General features: G+C 43.2%; 1 protein-coding gene and 1 pseudogene across 9 annotated transcripts in view; both read right to left on the bottom strand.

The window, feature by feature from the left end:
• LOC126263179 (uncharacterized) overlaps positions 1-14,301 on the bottom strand; it is a 488,493-nt gene that overhangs the window by 94,269 nt on the left and 379,923 nt on the right. The window lies entirely within an intron of this gene.
• LOC126263890 (5S ribosomal RNA) lies at positions 2,257-2,374 on the bottom strand (annotated as a pseudogene).

Genomic DNA, 14,301 nt, shown 5'->3' with positions numbered 1-14,301 from the left:
AATGAACGTCTATATCTTTCCGTACGAGCTCTGATTTCCCTTATTTTATCGTGGTGATCGTTCCTCCCTATGTAGGTCGGTGTCGACAAAATATTTTCGCATTCGAAGAGGAAGTTGGCGATTGGAATTTCGTGAGAAGATTCCGTCGCAACGAAAAACGCCTTTCTTTTAATGATTTCCGCCCCAAATCCTCTATCATTTCTGTGACACTAAAAAAAAATGGCTCTGAGCACTATGGGACTTAACATCTATGGTCATCAGTCCCCTAGAACTTAGAACTACTTAAACCTAACTAACGTAAGGACAGCACACAACACCCAGTCATCACGAGGCAGAGAATCTGTGACACTCTCTCCCATATTTCACTATAATACAAAACGTTCTTCCTTTCTTTGAACTTTTTCGATGTACTCCGTCAGTCATATCTGGTAAGGATCCCACACCGCGCAGAAGTATTCTAAAAGAGGACGGACAAGCGTAGTGTAGGCAGTCTCCTTAGTAGTCGAAACAAAATTAAGTCATTTATGGGGGAAGGTATCAGTCAAGAAGACGTGTAAAAATCAAATTTTTGGGCCAAATACTTTTTGTGAAATCGAATGATAAGTTTGTCAAAGCAGTGGGAACACCATGTGTCTGCACCGGCGAACAGTGCAGTGATGACAAAATCGCGCACAGCGCGGAATGCGGGGAGCACGTGTCTGCAGCAGGGAAAGGGTTAATGAAGAGACAAAGCACTAAAGTTTCAAAAAATTGCATTCAAACGAATATAATTGGTAAAGTAAAGCACTTTGATATTGTTTTTAAATAATGAAAATATTAAGCACCACACAGGGTTTGAACTCGTATCCTTTCGCATAGATGCCCTACACCTTAACCGTTACGCTAACGCAGCTCGTCTGATTGTAGTACGCCATGAGGACTCTAACACGTCACGGAAAATACTGACAAACACTGTTGGTATGACTATGAATTACTCACGCTTCGTCGAAGTACAATAGGAAATAAACAATTACCGCTGTTCTTTATTGCGAAAAAGCGGTTCGTGAGATTGATACAAACACTTTTCCTTGCTATCGCCAGAATTAGGAGTCTTATTGCTTGTTTGGTTTAATTAATTAATAGAATATGAAGCAATTGGTATAAAGAATGCTTTTTCCAAACTTTCTATAAAAGAAAGTCTATCAAGACATTGCTTTTGTTCTATTACTTTATTTATGACTGAACGTTTCTAAAACTGAAGACACTCGTCCATGCTCTGCACTGCAGTCGAGATCTGGCACCGTCGTTCTCTGTTCATTGGCTGACTGTTTTGTGACGTCAGATGCGCAGAACGAACCTAAACTCGGCCGCCAACATAAATGATGCGCACTTTAGTCGTCCAGTGAAGGGCTCCCATATTTTAACGAATAATGGACATTTATCTACATTAAATGCTGATAATCATCATACAGTGATAATGAAAGCTATGTCATGAGGGACAAGGCACACAAGACGTAAAACACTAAAGACCAGTCAGCCTCATCGTTGTAATGTAATGGATGTTCACCAAAGTATGACCAACTGCTGAGAAATGTATTGAAATCAAACGAAGGAATAAGTCAGCTTTATATGTGGATACAGCACAAAGAACCAGCTCCAAGTCACGAACTAAATTACAAAACAGAGCAATGGCTCAAATGGCTCTGAGCACTATGGGACTCAACTGCTGAGGTCATTAGTCCCCTAGAACTTAGAACTAGTTAAACCTAACTAACCTAAGGACATCACAAACATCCATGCCCGAGGCAGGATTCGAACCTGCGACCGTAGCGGTCTTGCGGCTCCAGACTGCAGCGCCTTTAACCGCACGGCCACTTCGGCCGGCTAAACAGAGCAATGTGCATGAGATACTATTTGCTTTTTGTCAATGATTTTGGAAAAGTATTGGTCTGAAATGCAACAAAACATGGGAAGCGGACCTTCAAAAATAAGGCAATAACTTGACCTATGTTAGCCAGTTGAAGAATATCTACATCAGCAGGCCTACTACAGCTTCATTTAGAATACATGACAAAAGCACTCCATCTTCAGGCCACGAGTGGCCTACCGGGACCATCCGACCGCCGTGTCATCCTCCGTGGAGGATGCGGATAGAATGGGCGTGGGGTCAGCACACTGCTCTCCCGGTCGTTATGATGGCATTCTTGACCGAAGCCGCTACTATTCGGGCGAGTAGCTCCTCAATTGGCATCACAAGGCTGAGTGCACCCGGAAAAATGGCAACAGCGCATGGAGGCCTGGATGGTCACCCATCCAAGTGCCAGCCACGCCCGACAGAGCTTAACTTCAGTGATCTTACGGGAACCGGTGTATCCACTGCGGCAAGGCCGTTGCCCTAGAATACATGAAGATGGTGCGAAATTCAGATATGAAAGAAAAGTTAGCCAAGGAGATATGTCATCATCAAGACTGATATCAGCAGCCCTAGTGGAAGTTTTCAGATCCCTGAACCGGAAAAAAAAGGATTATCTGAAAATATCTGAACCAGAATTGTATTGCTCAGAGTATAGTACTGTTCGACTCTATACAGAAAAATTCCAGTAAGTGGTGGGAGAAAAATAATGTAGCACTTTTGTAAACAGGTGGCACAATAAATTACAATAAGAATATATCAATGTAAGTCCAACACAGAGAAGGAAAACCTGCACAAAATAATAGCAGCACAGAAATACCATCACGCACGCAGAAAACTTGAAAAAGACATGTATTCAGCAGTGGATATTAAGTTGCCGAAAATAATAAATAACCCTAATACACGAAAAAATCTTGATATTTTAAACGAATACGCCATTTTTCCATTGCTCCTACTGTTGTGAGGAGAGAGTAGGTAGATATCCCGCACCCGGTCGCCCCTTTTCGTGCCAGCTGTCAGGAGCTTCGCATGGTTGATGCCTGCCTAAATTAACCAGTCCCCTACGCCATCTTTGTGTGGACCGTCTAAACTGTCAGACGCGTGTCGTTGCGTTACTTATTTTTTCCTTGTTGTTGTTGTGGTCTTCAGTCCTGAGACTGGTTTGATGCAGCTCTCCATGCTACTCTATCCTGTGCCAGCTTCTTCATCTCCCAGTACCTACTGCAACCTACATCCTTCTGAATCTGCTTAGTGTATTGATCTCTTGGTCTCCCTCTACCATTTTTACCCTCCACGCTGCCCTCCAATGCTAAATTTGTGATCCCTTGATGCCTCAAAACATGTCCTACCAACCGATCCCTTCTTCTAGTCAAGTTGTGCCACAAACTTCTCTTCTCCCCAATCCTATTCAATACCTCCTCATTAGTTACGTGATCTACCCACCTCAAATTCATCATTCTTCTGTAGCACCACATTTCGAAAGCTTCTATTCTCTTCTTGTCCAAACAGGTTATCGTCCATGTTTCAGTTCCATACATGGCTACACTCCATACAAATACTTTCAGAAACGACTTCCTGACACTTAAATCTATACTCGATGCTAACAAATTTCTCTTCTTCAGAAACGATTTCCTTGCCATTGCCAGTCTACATTTTATATCCTCTCTACTTCGACCATCATCAGTTATTTTACTCCCTAAATAGCAAAACTCCTTTACTACTTTAAGTGTCTCATTTCCTAATCTAATCCACTCAGCATCACCCGATTTAATTTGACTACATTCCATTATCCTCGTTTTGCGTTTGTTGATGTTCATCTTATATCCTCCTTTCAAGACACTGTCCATTCCTTTCAACTGCTCTTCCAAGTCCTTTGCTGTCTCTGACAGAATTACAATGTCATCGGCGAACCTCAAAGTTTTTACTTCCTCTCCATGAATTTTAATACCTACTCCGAATTTTTCTTTTGTTTCCTTTACTGCTTGCTCAATATACAGATTGAATAACATCGGGGAGAGGCTACAACCCTGTCTCACTCCTTTCCCAACCACTGCTTCCCTTTCATGCCCCTCGACTCTTATAACTGCCATCTGGTTTCTGTACAAATTGTAAATAGCCTTTCGCTCCCTGTATTTTACCCCTGCCACGTTCAGAATTTGAAAGAGAGTAGTCCAGTTAACGTTGTCAAAAGCTTTCTCTAAGTCTACAAATGCTAGAAACGTAGGTTTGCCTTTTCTTAATCTTTCTTCTAAGATAAGTCGTAAGACAAAATTGTTGAGGCTTTCGTGGCCACTTGTTGACAAACTGCCTATTGGCTTCTGTCTCGGGTTCTTCGGCCGACGTTCGTCTAATGATTGACCACCGGCAATGGAGGGTGAAGCTTTGACAATGCCAGCCACTCGTGCTGGCGAAACGTCAGAAAAATCATTAGACGAACGTCGGCCGAAGAACCCGAGACAGAAGCCAATAGGCAGTTTGTCATAAGTCGTAAGGTTAGTATTTTTTCCTTATGGACGTCTATTTTCAAGGAAGTGGAAAAAAGTGTTCTCTTGCTCAAGAAATGCCGACATCACTGTTTCTGGCCAGTGACGTAAATCCCCCCCCAATATTTCGAATACGAGTAATCTTTTAATACTACACTCAGCCTCGATAGTAAAAACAAAATTCAAGATTTCACTTAACTTTGCGGCTTTTCATCGGTAATTTTATAGATACTACATATATTCCTGATATGTTCTACATCCACAGATATATATCTTGGCAGTACAAATTTCCGTAAGTGGTGGAGGGTACTTCAGATTCCACTGTCATTTATCTCGAGTTATTGAGCCAATTACTAATAAAGTGTGCCGCAGTGGTGTGGACGAGCGTCAAGGGAGAAAAACTTTCACTCTATATGAGCTCGAATAGTTCTGCCATTACCATCATTATCTTTCCACGATATACCAGGGTTAGAACTTTAATAGTGGCAACTATTTATTTACAGCTCGTACAAAATAGATACGTGTTTCAAAAAATGGTTCAAATGGCTCTGAACGCTATGGGACTTAACATCTGAGGTCATCAGTCCCCTAGAACTTAGAACTACTTAAACCTAACCAACCTAAGGACATCACACACACCAATGCCCGAGGCAGGATTCGAACCTGCGACCGTAGCAGTCGCGCGGTTCCGGACTGAAGCGCCTAGAACGGCACGATCACCGCGGCCGGCTATACGTGTTTCAAAGTTATACTGACCTTCAAAGTAGTCACCAGCATTGTGTATAACCCGTTGCCAGCGATGTGGAAGTCGTAGGATACTCTTAGCAGTGCCAGTTGTGTTGACAGTGCGAGCGGCGCGGTCTATTGGCAGACGAATTTGTAGCAGATCTGAAGCGAATGCCGTGCAGTATTTCCTTCAGTTTAGAAATCGAGTTGACCTTACGAGGGCTTAAGACAGTAGGTGGTATAGCACGTAGCAGCCCCATCAGTCAAAAAAATTAGTAACAGCTTACTCTGTACGTGCTTGAGCATTGTCCTGCAAAATGATGGTCAGGTCCTGCAGAAAGTGTCATCACTTTTGTCTCTATGCTGTTTATTTTTGGAATACGACCTACGACCAGCTAATAGACAGAAGTGATGACACTTTCTGCAGGACCTTACCATCATTTTGCAGGACAATGCTCAAGCACGTGCAGTGCAAGCTGTCACTGATTTGTTTGACTGATGGGGCTGCTAAGTGCTATTCAATCTACTGCACTCCCCTGACTTAAGCCCTAGTAAGGATAACTCGATTTCTAAACTGAAGGAAACACTTCACGGCATTCGCTTCAGATATGCTACAAATTCGTCGGGCAATAAACCGCGCCGCTCGCACTGTAAACACAACTGCCACTGCTAAGAGTATCCTACGACTTCCACATCGCTGGCAACGTGTTATACACAATGCTGGTGACTACTTTGAAGGTCAGTAAAACTTTGAAACTCGTATCTATTTTGTACGAGCTGTAAATAAATAGTTGCCACTATTAAAGTTCCAACCCTCGTACATGTTAAAGGAAATAATAATATGACTGTACTTGGAACCCACAGTCTCGGAGTTTTAACAGTAAACAACATGGCGCTGCAGAACGCTTCACGTACAGCGTCCAACACTGGAAGAGCATGAAAATGTCGGTTAGTTTGTTAAGGAAATGTAATTCAACCGTGAAAGAAGTGGATTACGAAATTTTGGTAATACCTGTTATTGAGTGTTGCTCGTCAGTCTGGATTCTTACCAGGTTGGGTTAATAGAAGAGAGAGAGAGAGAGAAATGTTGAGTCATTTCGACACGGGATGGTTCAGTCGAAGCTGCACGTCATGGGGACGTTTATTGTTGAAATTATGAAAGCGGACAATGCATACTTCCTCCCACACACGTCTCGCAAAAGGACCATGACGAAAAAATCTCATACTGAAGTTTAGTGCCAACCATTCATCCCATGAGCCGTTCCCAAATGAAATGAGCCAGAAAATGTGGACTAGATACTGGTTGTCACTTAGCAACAAGTACAGCGGGGACATTTCAACCCTGCTAAGTTAGCCCAAGTCGCCTGTTGGTGATGTGATAATGATGTCGCAACTGAAAGGAACAACCACAGCTAAGTAAGACGCATGGGAGATCATGCACTGTCGCACAGAGACCGTCGAGCGTTACGAATCGTGGTTACAGAAAATTGCGTTAAATTAGCGGATGGAATGACTTGTGGGTTCCAAAGTGCTACCTTCAGTCAGCCGAGCACTATGGCTGTGCATAGGGGTACAATGGTCGAGCTAGCTCCTCAAAACCCAGCCATATTTTTTGTAATATGTCTCTTGAGGTAGTGTAAAGGGCGACGCCAGTGGAGAGTGGATGACTACAAACGAGTGATTTGGAGTCATGAGCCACAATGTACCCCGTGGCAATACTATGGAAGTGTTTAAGTTTGAAAAATGCCTGGAGAACGTTACCTGCCTTCATATGTAGCGCCAAGGAGGGGGTAGTGTTTGGGCACAAGTGTCTGTTTCGTCAGAGTCCCGATTTGAATCCAATGGAACACCTTTTGGGTAAGTTAGTTCCCCAACTCCGCTCAAGACCTCAGCGTCTAACATTACTAGTTTCTCTGGTTTCTTTTCATAAGGAAGTATGGGCTTCTGTTCTTTCACAGACTGTCAAACAGCTCAAAGAATGTCTCTCCAGCAGAGTTAAGGTGGTCATAAAAGCGAAGAACTGAATAGATCTTATTAATGCCCCATAATTTGCGTGTGGATACCTGTCACCATCTAGTGTATAATTCGGGTGCCTTCCTGAATTGTATAATTTTTGAACTGTTAAATATACTGATTTAGATACAAGTGATCGTGTTTGTATGCATGCCTAGTAATTAATGTTCTTATTGGCTGAGAATGGCGTGTTGTTTGAACTGTTACTGATACTCCGAGAGGGGGAGGAGGGGTTCTTTGGGGAAGAGACCATACAGCGAAGTCATCGGTCTCATTGGATTAGGGAAGGATGGCGAAGGAAGTCGGCCGTGTCCTTTCAAAGGTACGATCCCGGCATTTGCCTGAAGCGATTTAAGGAAATCACGGAAAACCTAAATCAGGATGACCGAACGCGGGACTGAACCGTCGTCCTCCCGAATGCGAGTCCTGTGTGCTAACCATTGCGCCACCTCGCTCGGTGTTGTTGTTTGACCAAAACATATTTTTAATAAAGAAGCGACATACCGCTATTGCGTCAAATCATGATTTCTCAAAAAATATTTATTTACATCTACCGTCTACTGTCAATATTAGTAAGATGCGCTTAGCAACTGAAGGTTCAAATTGTTCAAATGGCTCTAAGCACTATGGGACTTAATATCTGAGGTCATCAGTACCCTAGACTTAGGACTACTTAAACCTAACTAACCTAAGGACATCATACACATCCATGCCCGAGGCAGGATTCGAACCTGAGACCATAGCAGCCGCGTGGTTCCGGACTGAAGCGCCTAGAAGCGCTCGGTCACAGCGGCCGGCTTAACTGAAGATCTCTTTGCATTTCGTAACAAGCTTCCACACATGTCACCTCCTTCTACACAATTACATCGTTTGCAAACAGGCATACAGAGCTCCAGATGGTATTCGCCAGTGCATTCAGTGAAGAGCGCTACCTCTGCTTCTTCTGAAGCCTCCTAACGAAATAAAAATTATTGTCTCTCAATTGTTCTGCCTGTTTTTAGAACTGGCTGACAGAAGTATTACTGTTCCGGAATGTAAGACGTTTTTGTGGTGTGTTGGTGGAAATTTTTAGGAAAAGCTGTCACGGTTTATACTGAAGTAATCTGTGTTGCCAAGGTACTTGCTTCGGAACGCATTCCAACCGTGTAACATTCTTGCGTTTATCTTAGTTCCAGCAGGTGAGCAACCGCGGTGATAAGAAAATCACGTGGAACAGAAGCAAGGCGGTATGCGGAATGTCGCTGTTAGTCATAGTTTAGCTAGTATACTGATGTCCACTCAGCTGTTGTCATGTCACGTTTCCTTACATTTCCTACATTTTATGTCTCTCATCTTTCCAAAAGTGGACTGGTTGTAAGAAACCAACGCATATAAAATAAAATAGAAATCTGACTACCAGAAAATGCAATTACTCAAAAGCAGAACGTAAAATAAGATTTGATGTGGCATTAAAATCTTTTAACAATTAGAAGCAGCTTTCTCTATCGCCATGTCACTTCTCAGACAGTAGAAATTATACGAGGCAGTTTATTGAAGCGGTCTGCGGGAAAAAGGGAGAAAGAGTGTGGTCCTGCTTTCTCTACCCTTCATCGCGGTGTCATATGGCTGCCGTAAACCCCTTTGATGATATTTAATTCAACGTGAGATTTCCGTTCCCGCATGAAATATGGCGCTTTTTATTCCCTCTGGCCTTTTTGCGATAGACTTTCCCCTCTCTGACATGCCTTCGCACAATATTATAACCCGAGGTTTCGTTGCGCTTTGTGTTTCCCGAGACGGGTGAGAAATTTACAAGAAGAAAACGGCTGTTTGTAGCGCAGCCTTTGAACGCCGCTGTCGCGTTGCCCTCTGCGGACAGAAAAACTGCGAGACGCAGCACCTGCGAGCGGAGGAACGCGGTAAACATCTGGCGCAGTCAGCGAGCAGTCGGCTTAGCGGCGAGAACACACGCCGACGGATGCACTGCGGTCTCAATTTCCGAACGTTAGACTACGATAGTAGTGTTACAATGGTCCACACAACTTTTTGAAGAGCAAAGTACTATTCACAGCGGTAAACCGTACTACACACATTATGCTGTTACCTACGAGGGTCACTCCAAGAGAAATGCACACTATTTTTGTAAAAATACAGTTTTCATTCTGCATGTGTGAAAGTTTTACAGTGTGTAGATACATCCTTCCGGCTAGTTTTGAAACTTAGTTGAACCTGTCCCCGTGAGTGGCGCCATCACAGCATGTCTTCAAGATGGCTGCTACATTTGACGTTCGTCAGAAGTAACGTGCTGTCATAGAATTCCTGTGTGAAAACGAGACAGTGGGAAGCATCCACAAGAGGTTGAAAAAGGTGTATGGAGATGATGCTGTCGATCGCAGTACAGTTAGTCAGTGGGCAAGCAGGTTACGTGATGAAAGCGGGCACGGCAATATTGAGGATAGTCCTCGTAGCTGCAGGCCTCGTACTGCACACAATCCAGACAATGTGCAGAGAGCGAATTGGTGACTGCTGACAAAAGCATCACAGTTAATGAATTGTCGCGCTACGTTGGGATAGGGGAAGGAAGTGTTTGCAGAATACTGAAAGTGTTGACGTTAAAAAAGGTTTGTGCCAGGTGGGTTCACAGGATGTAGACAGGGGCTCACAAAGAAACAAGAAAAACGGTATGCAGCGAACTTTTGGAACAGTACGAGAGTGGTGGAGATGAATTTCTTGGAAGAATTGTGACAGGTGATGAAACATAGCTCCATCATTTTTCACCAGAGACGAAGAGGCAATCAATGGAGTGGCATCATGCAATTTCGCCCAAGAAAAAAATAAAGATAATTCAAAACCACACCTTCTGCTGGAAAAGTTACGGCTACGGTGTTTTTCGATTCCGAAGGACTCTTGCTTGTGGGCATCATGCCAAGTGGAACCTCCGGCCGGAGTGGCCGTGCGGTTCTGGGCGCTACAGTCTGGAAGCGAGCGACCGCTACGGTCGCAGGTTCGAATCCTGCCTCGGGCATGGATGTGTGTGATGTCCTTAGGTTAGTTAGGTTTAATTAGTACTAAGTTCTAGGCGACTGACGACCTCGGAAGTTAAGTCGCATAGTGCTCAGAGCCATTTGAACCATTTGAACCAAGTGGAACCACCATAACTTGTGATGCATATGTGACGACACTGAAGAAACTTCAAGCTCGACTGAGTCGTGTTCGACCACATCGGCAAATGAAGGATGTTTTGCTGTTGCACGACAATGAACGGCCACATGTCAGTCAAAAAACCGTGGAAGCGATCACAAAACTCGGATGGACAACACTGAAACACCCGCCTTGCAGTCCTGCCCTGGCTCCATGTGACTATCATATCTCTGGGAAAGTGAAAGACTCTCTTCGTGGTTTGAAGATGATGACTCCCTTGTGCACGCTGCCAAACAGTGGCTCCAACAGGTTGGTCCAGAATTTTACCGTGCTTGTATACAGGCGCTGGTTCCAAGATGGCGTAAGGCAGTTGAGAGGGATGGAAATTACGTGGAGAAATGAAAATATTGTTCCTAAAGGATGTATCTACACACTGTACAACTTTCGGACATCTAGAATAAAAGATGTATTTAAAAGAAATAGTGTACATTTCTTTTGGAGTGACCCTCGTATAATGAAGTACTGTCTGAACAAGGCAGTATAAATACCCAGTAAGAGCTTGCTAATATTTCAAAGTAGTGTGACGATTACCAGCTTGGTTTAAATGTTCTATAAAAGGCCTTTATCCACGCAGTTTAGATTAGATTAGATTAATTATTCATACCATAGACCCATGAAAGAGGGAATCCTCCCGGGTGTGGAACATGTCAGATAAACACATTACAAAAATGTAATTAGAAAAACTTGAGCTTCATTAATTTTAATGATCCTCAGTCAATAAACAGTAAAATTATGCACACGAATTAAATTCAGTGATCCTCAGTTAAGAACAGTCAGAGTATGTACAAGATTTAAAATTCAACTTCCACTGTTTACAGACTTAAGACTTACATCTCCTTTCCATACGTTCATCATTCACACAGTTGGTAGTTACTTGGCTGTTACAATCAAGTATTGTCAAAAATTAAAGTATAATAAATTTTCATTAAAATGGTCTACTGCACTTGTTGAGAAACTCGTGGATGGAATAGAAGGAGTTGGCCACCAAAAATTCTTGTAAATTATATTTAAATTGTGCCTTGTCTGAAACTAAACTCTTAATGGTTGCTGGTAACTTATTGAAAATATGCGTAGCTGAATACTGGCCTACTTTCTGGGCTAGAGTAAGTGATTTTCAATCTTTATGCATATTGTTCTTATTCCTAGTATTGATACTGTGTGCTAAGCAGTTATCTGAAAAAAGAGACATATTATTTACAACAAACTTCATTAAGGCATAAATATACTGAGCAGCTGTGGTTAATATGCCCAATTCTTTGAATGGGTTTCGACATGATGTTCTTGGATTTACACTACTCATTACTCTTATTATATGCTTCTGTACTCTAAAAATTTTTGCTCTGTTTGTGGAGTTAGCCCAAAATATGATACCATAGGACATAATGGAAAGAAAATAAGCGAAATATGCCAGTTTTTTTAAAATTTATATCTCCTATATCTGACATCATTCGCATTGCAAACACACACTTGTTTAGGCGCTTTAGCAGTTCGTTAGTATGTTGCTCCCAACTGAATTTATCATCAAGCTGTAATCCCAAGAATTTTACACTCTCAACTTCTAGTTCCATGTCATCACAGTTTATACTCACACCAGAAGGAAATCTCTTGGAAGTTCTGAACAGCACATAGTGGGTCTTTTCAAAGTTTAATGACAGTGAATTGGCTATGAACCACTTATTAATGTCAGTAAAAATTTAATTAGCTGCCCTTTCTAAATTTATATTTGATTTACTATTTATTGCAATGTTTGTATCATCTGCAAATAAGACAAACTTGGCATCTGTTAATGTAACAGATGACAGGTCATTAATATGCAAATATGACAGTGAATGTCATATGGTTGATGATAGTGTGAGATGACGACGAGTATTAAAATGAAGTGACACGGTATATTAAAAACAAAGACGAGTTTCTGTGAAAGGAGACCAGTGAGCGTACTGGCTGTATCTGTCCATAGAGTGAATCACGAAAGAACAACAAGTTTTATGGCTTTAGGAGTTGTTGTTGTTGTGTTGTTGTGGTCTTCAGTCCTGAGACTGGTTTGATGCAGCTCTCCATGCTACCATATCCTGTGCAAGCTTCTTCATCTCCCAGTACCTACTGCAACCTATATTCTTCTGTATCTGTTTAGTGTATTCATCTCTTGGTCTCCCTCTACGATTTTTACCCTCCACGATGCCCTCCAATACTAAATTGGTGATCCCTTGATGCCTCAGAACATGTCCTACCAACCGATCCCTTCTTCTAGTCAAGTTGTGCCACAAACTTCTCTTTTCCCCAATCCTACTCAATACCTCCTCATTAGTTATATGGTCTACCCATCTAATCTTTAGCATTCTTCTGTAGCACCACATTTCGAAAGCTTCTATTCTCTTCTTGTCCAAACTATTTATCGTCCATTCACTTCCATACATGGCCCCATTCCATACAAATACTTTCAGAAACGACTTCCTGACACTTAAATCTATACTCGATGTTAACAAATTTCTCTTCTTCGGAAAGGCTTTCCTTGCTTTAGGAGTACTGTAATCGAAATATTTGCTCTGTCTGGTACTGGGCGTCGTGGTCGAGGACCACCACAACTACCTCTATTTGTGTGTGTGTGTGTGTGTGTGTGTGTGTGTGTGATGTGGGGGAGGTGCGGCGAGAGGGGCCACAGGGGCAGGTACGGAGGCGCTCGCTAAACGTGCCATTGTGGCGCAGTGAATGGAAGCAGCCGGCGGCAGGGGACGGTTGTGATTTACGCTGGGAACTGGGCGCGCCAATTACCTCGCCTTCATACCTGCAGGGCGCGCCAGCCAGCCCTTTGCTGGGTGCTGGGCCGTCCTCCGCATCTGGAGCGCCGTCTCTGGCTCGGGATTCTCCAAATGTAAGGGGACAGGTCAAGGACACACCGATGCCGTGTTGGAGGCGTGAACTGTGCGAAAAAAAGAACTTTGCAAGTACGGTCTCTTCAGCGAGGTGGTCATCTGAAACCGTGCATTAGACTGGGATCGGACTATCAGTCCCAGTCATAAAAAGCCCCCCAATCCCCCGGTGGAACCTGAGGAAAGCTGACTGGAATAAATACCGATCCTATGTTGAGAAAACGATAAACCGGATACCACCAAAACCTGAGAACTACAAAAGATTCGTAAACTTAGTACAAAAAGCGGCCCTAAATGCAATTCCACGAGGATCGAGAAAGGAATACACCCCCTGCTGGACGAAAGAGTGTGAAACACTACTGGAGGAATATGAGAAGACCGGGGACGAGGAGACTGCAGACCAACTGGTCAACGCCATGAATGAGGATCGTAGGAGTAGATGGAAGGAGGCGATGGAGAATCTAGATTTTACCCACTCCAGCAGGAAGAGCTGGGGCCTGCTGAGGAAATTAGGCGGTGCCACAGCGCCTAACAGGCCGACTCTTGGAACCAGCGCATCTGAGATTGCAGCTGTCCTGAAACAGACCTCCAAAATCCAGCTAAAAACAGCCGAAAAGAGAGAAATTTCCCAAGAGCTAAGCAGTTTATTGCTTAATAACCCAACCAACATGGGCATTGTAAAAGAAGTGGAGACAGAAGAGATATCCCAGGCCTTGAAGCTAATGAAGACAGGAAAAGCAGCCGGACCTGACAACATCCTACCAGAATTCTTAAAGGAATTGGGAACTTTAGGAAGAAGGTGGCTGGCTAAACTTTGTACGGAATGCATAAGCACGGGGGTTGTGCCTAAGGAATGGAAAGAAGCAAAAGTCATCGCAGTGCTGAAACCCGGAAAGACTGGAGATAATCCTAGGAATTACAGACCAATATCCCTGCTGTGTACCTCCTATAAATTATTCGAGAGAATATTGCTGACTAGATTAACTCCATACATCGAAGCCAACCTCCCAACATACCAAGCGGGTTTCCGAGCAGGTAGAAACTGCTGCGATCAAGTGCTGTCCCTCACAACCTATATTGAGAAAGGCTTCCAGAACAAGATGAAAACTGGCCTGGTCCTCATAGACCTCACATCAGCTTA

The sequence above is a fragment of the Schistocerca nitens genome, chromosome 6 (assembly GCF_023898315.1).
Source record: "Schistocerca nitens isolate TAMUIC-IGC-003100 chromosome 6, iqSchNite1.1, whole genome shotgun sequence".
NCBI lineage: Eukaryota > Metazoa > Arthropoda > Insecta > Orthoptera > Acrididae > Schistocerca > Schistocerca nitens.
The sequence above is the reverse complement of the archived record's forward strand: the minus strand, read 5'-3'. Positions and strand labels throughout refer to the sequence as shown.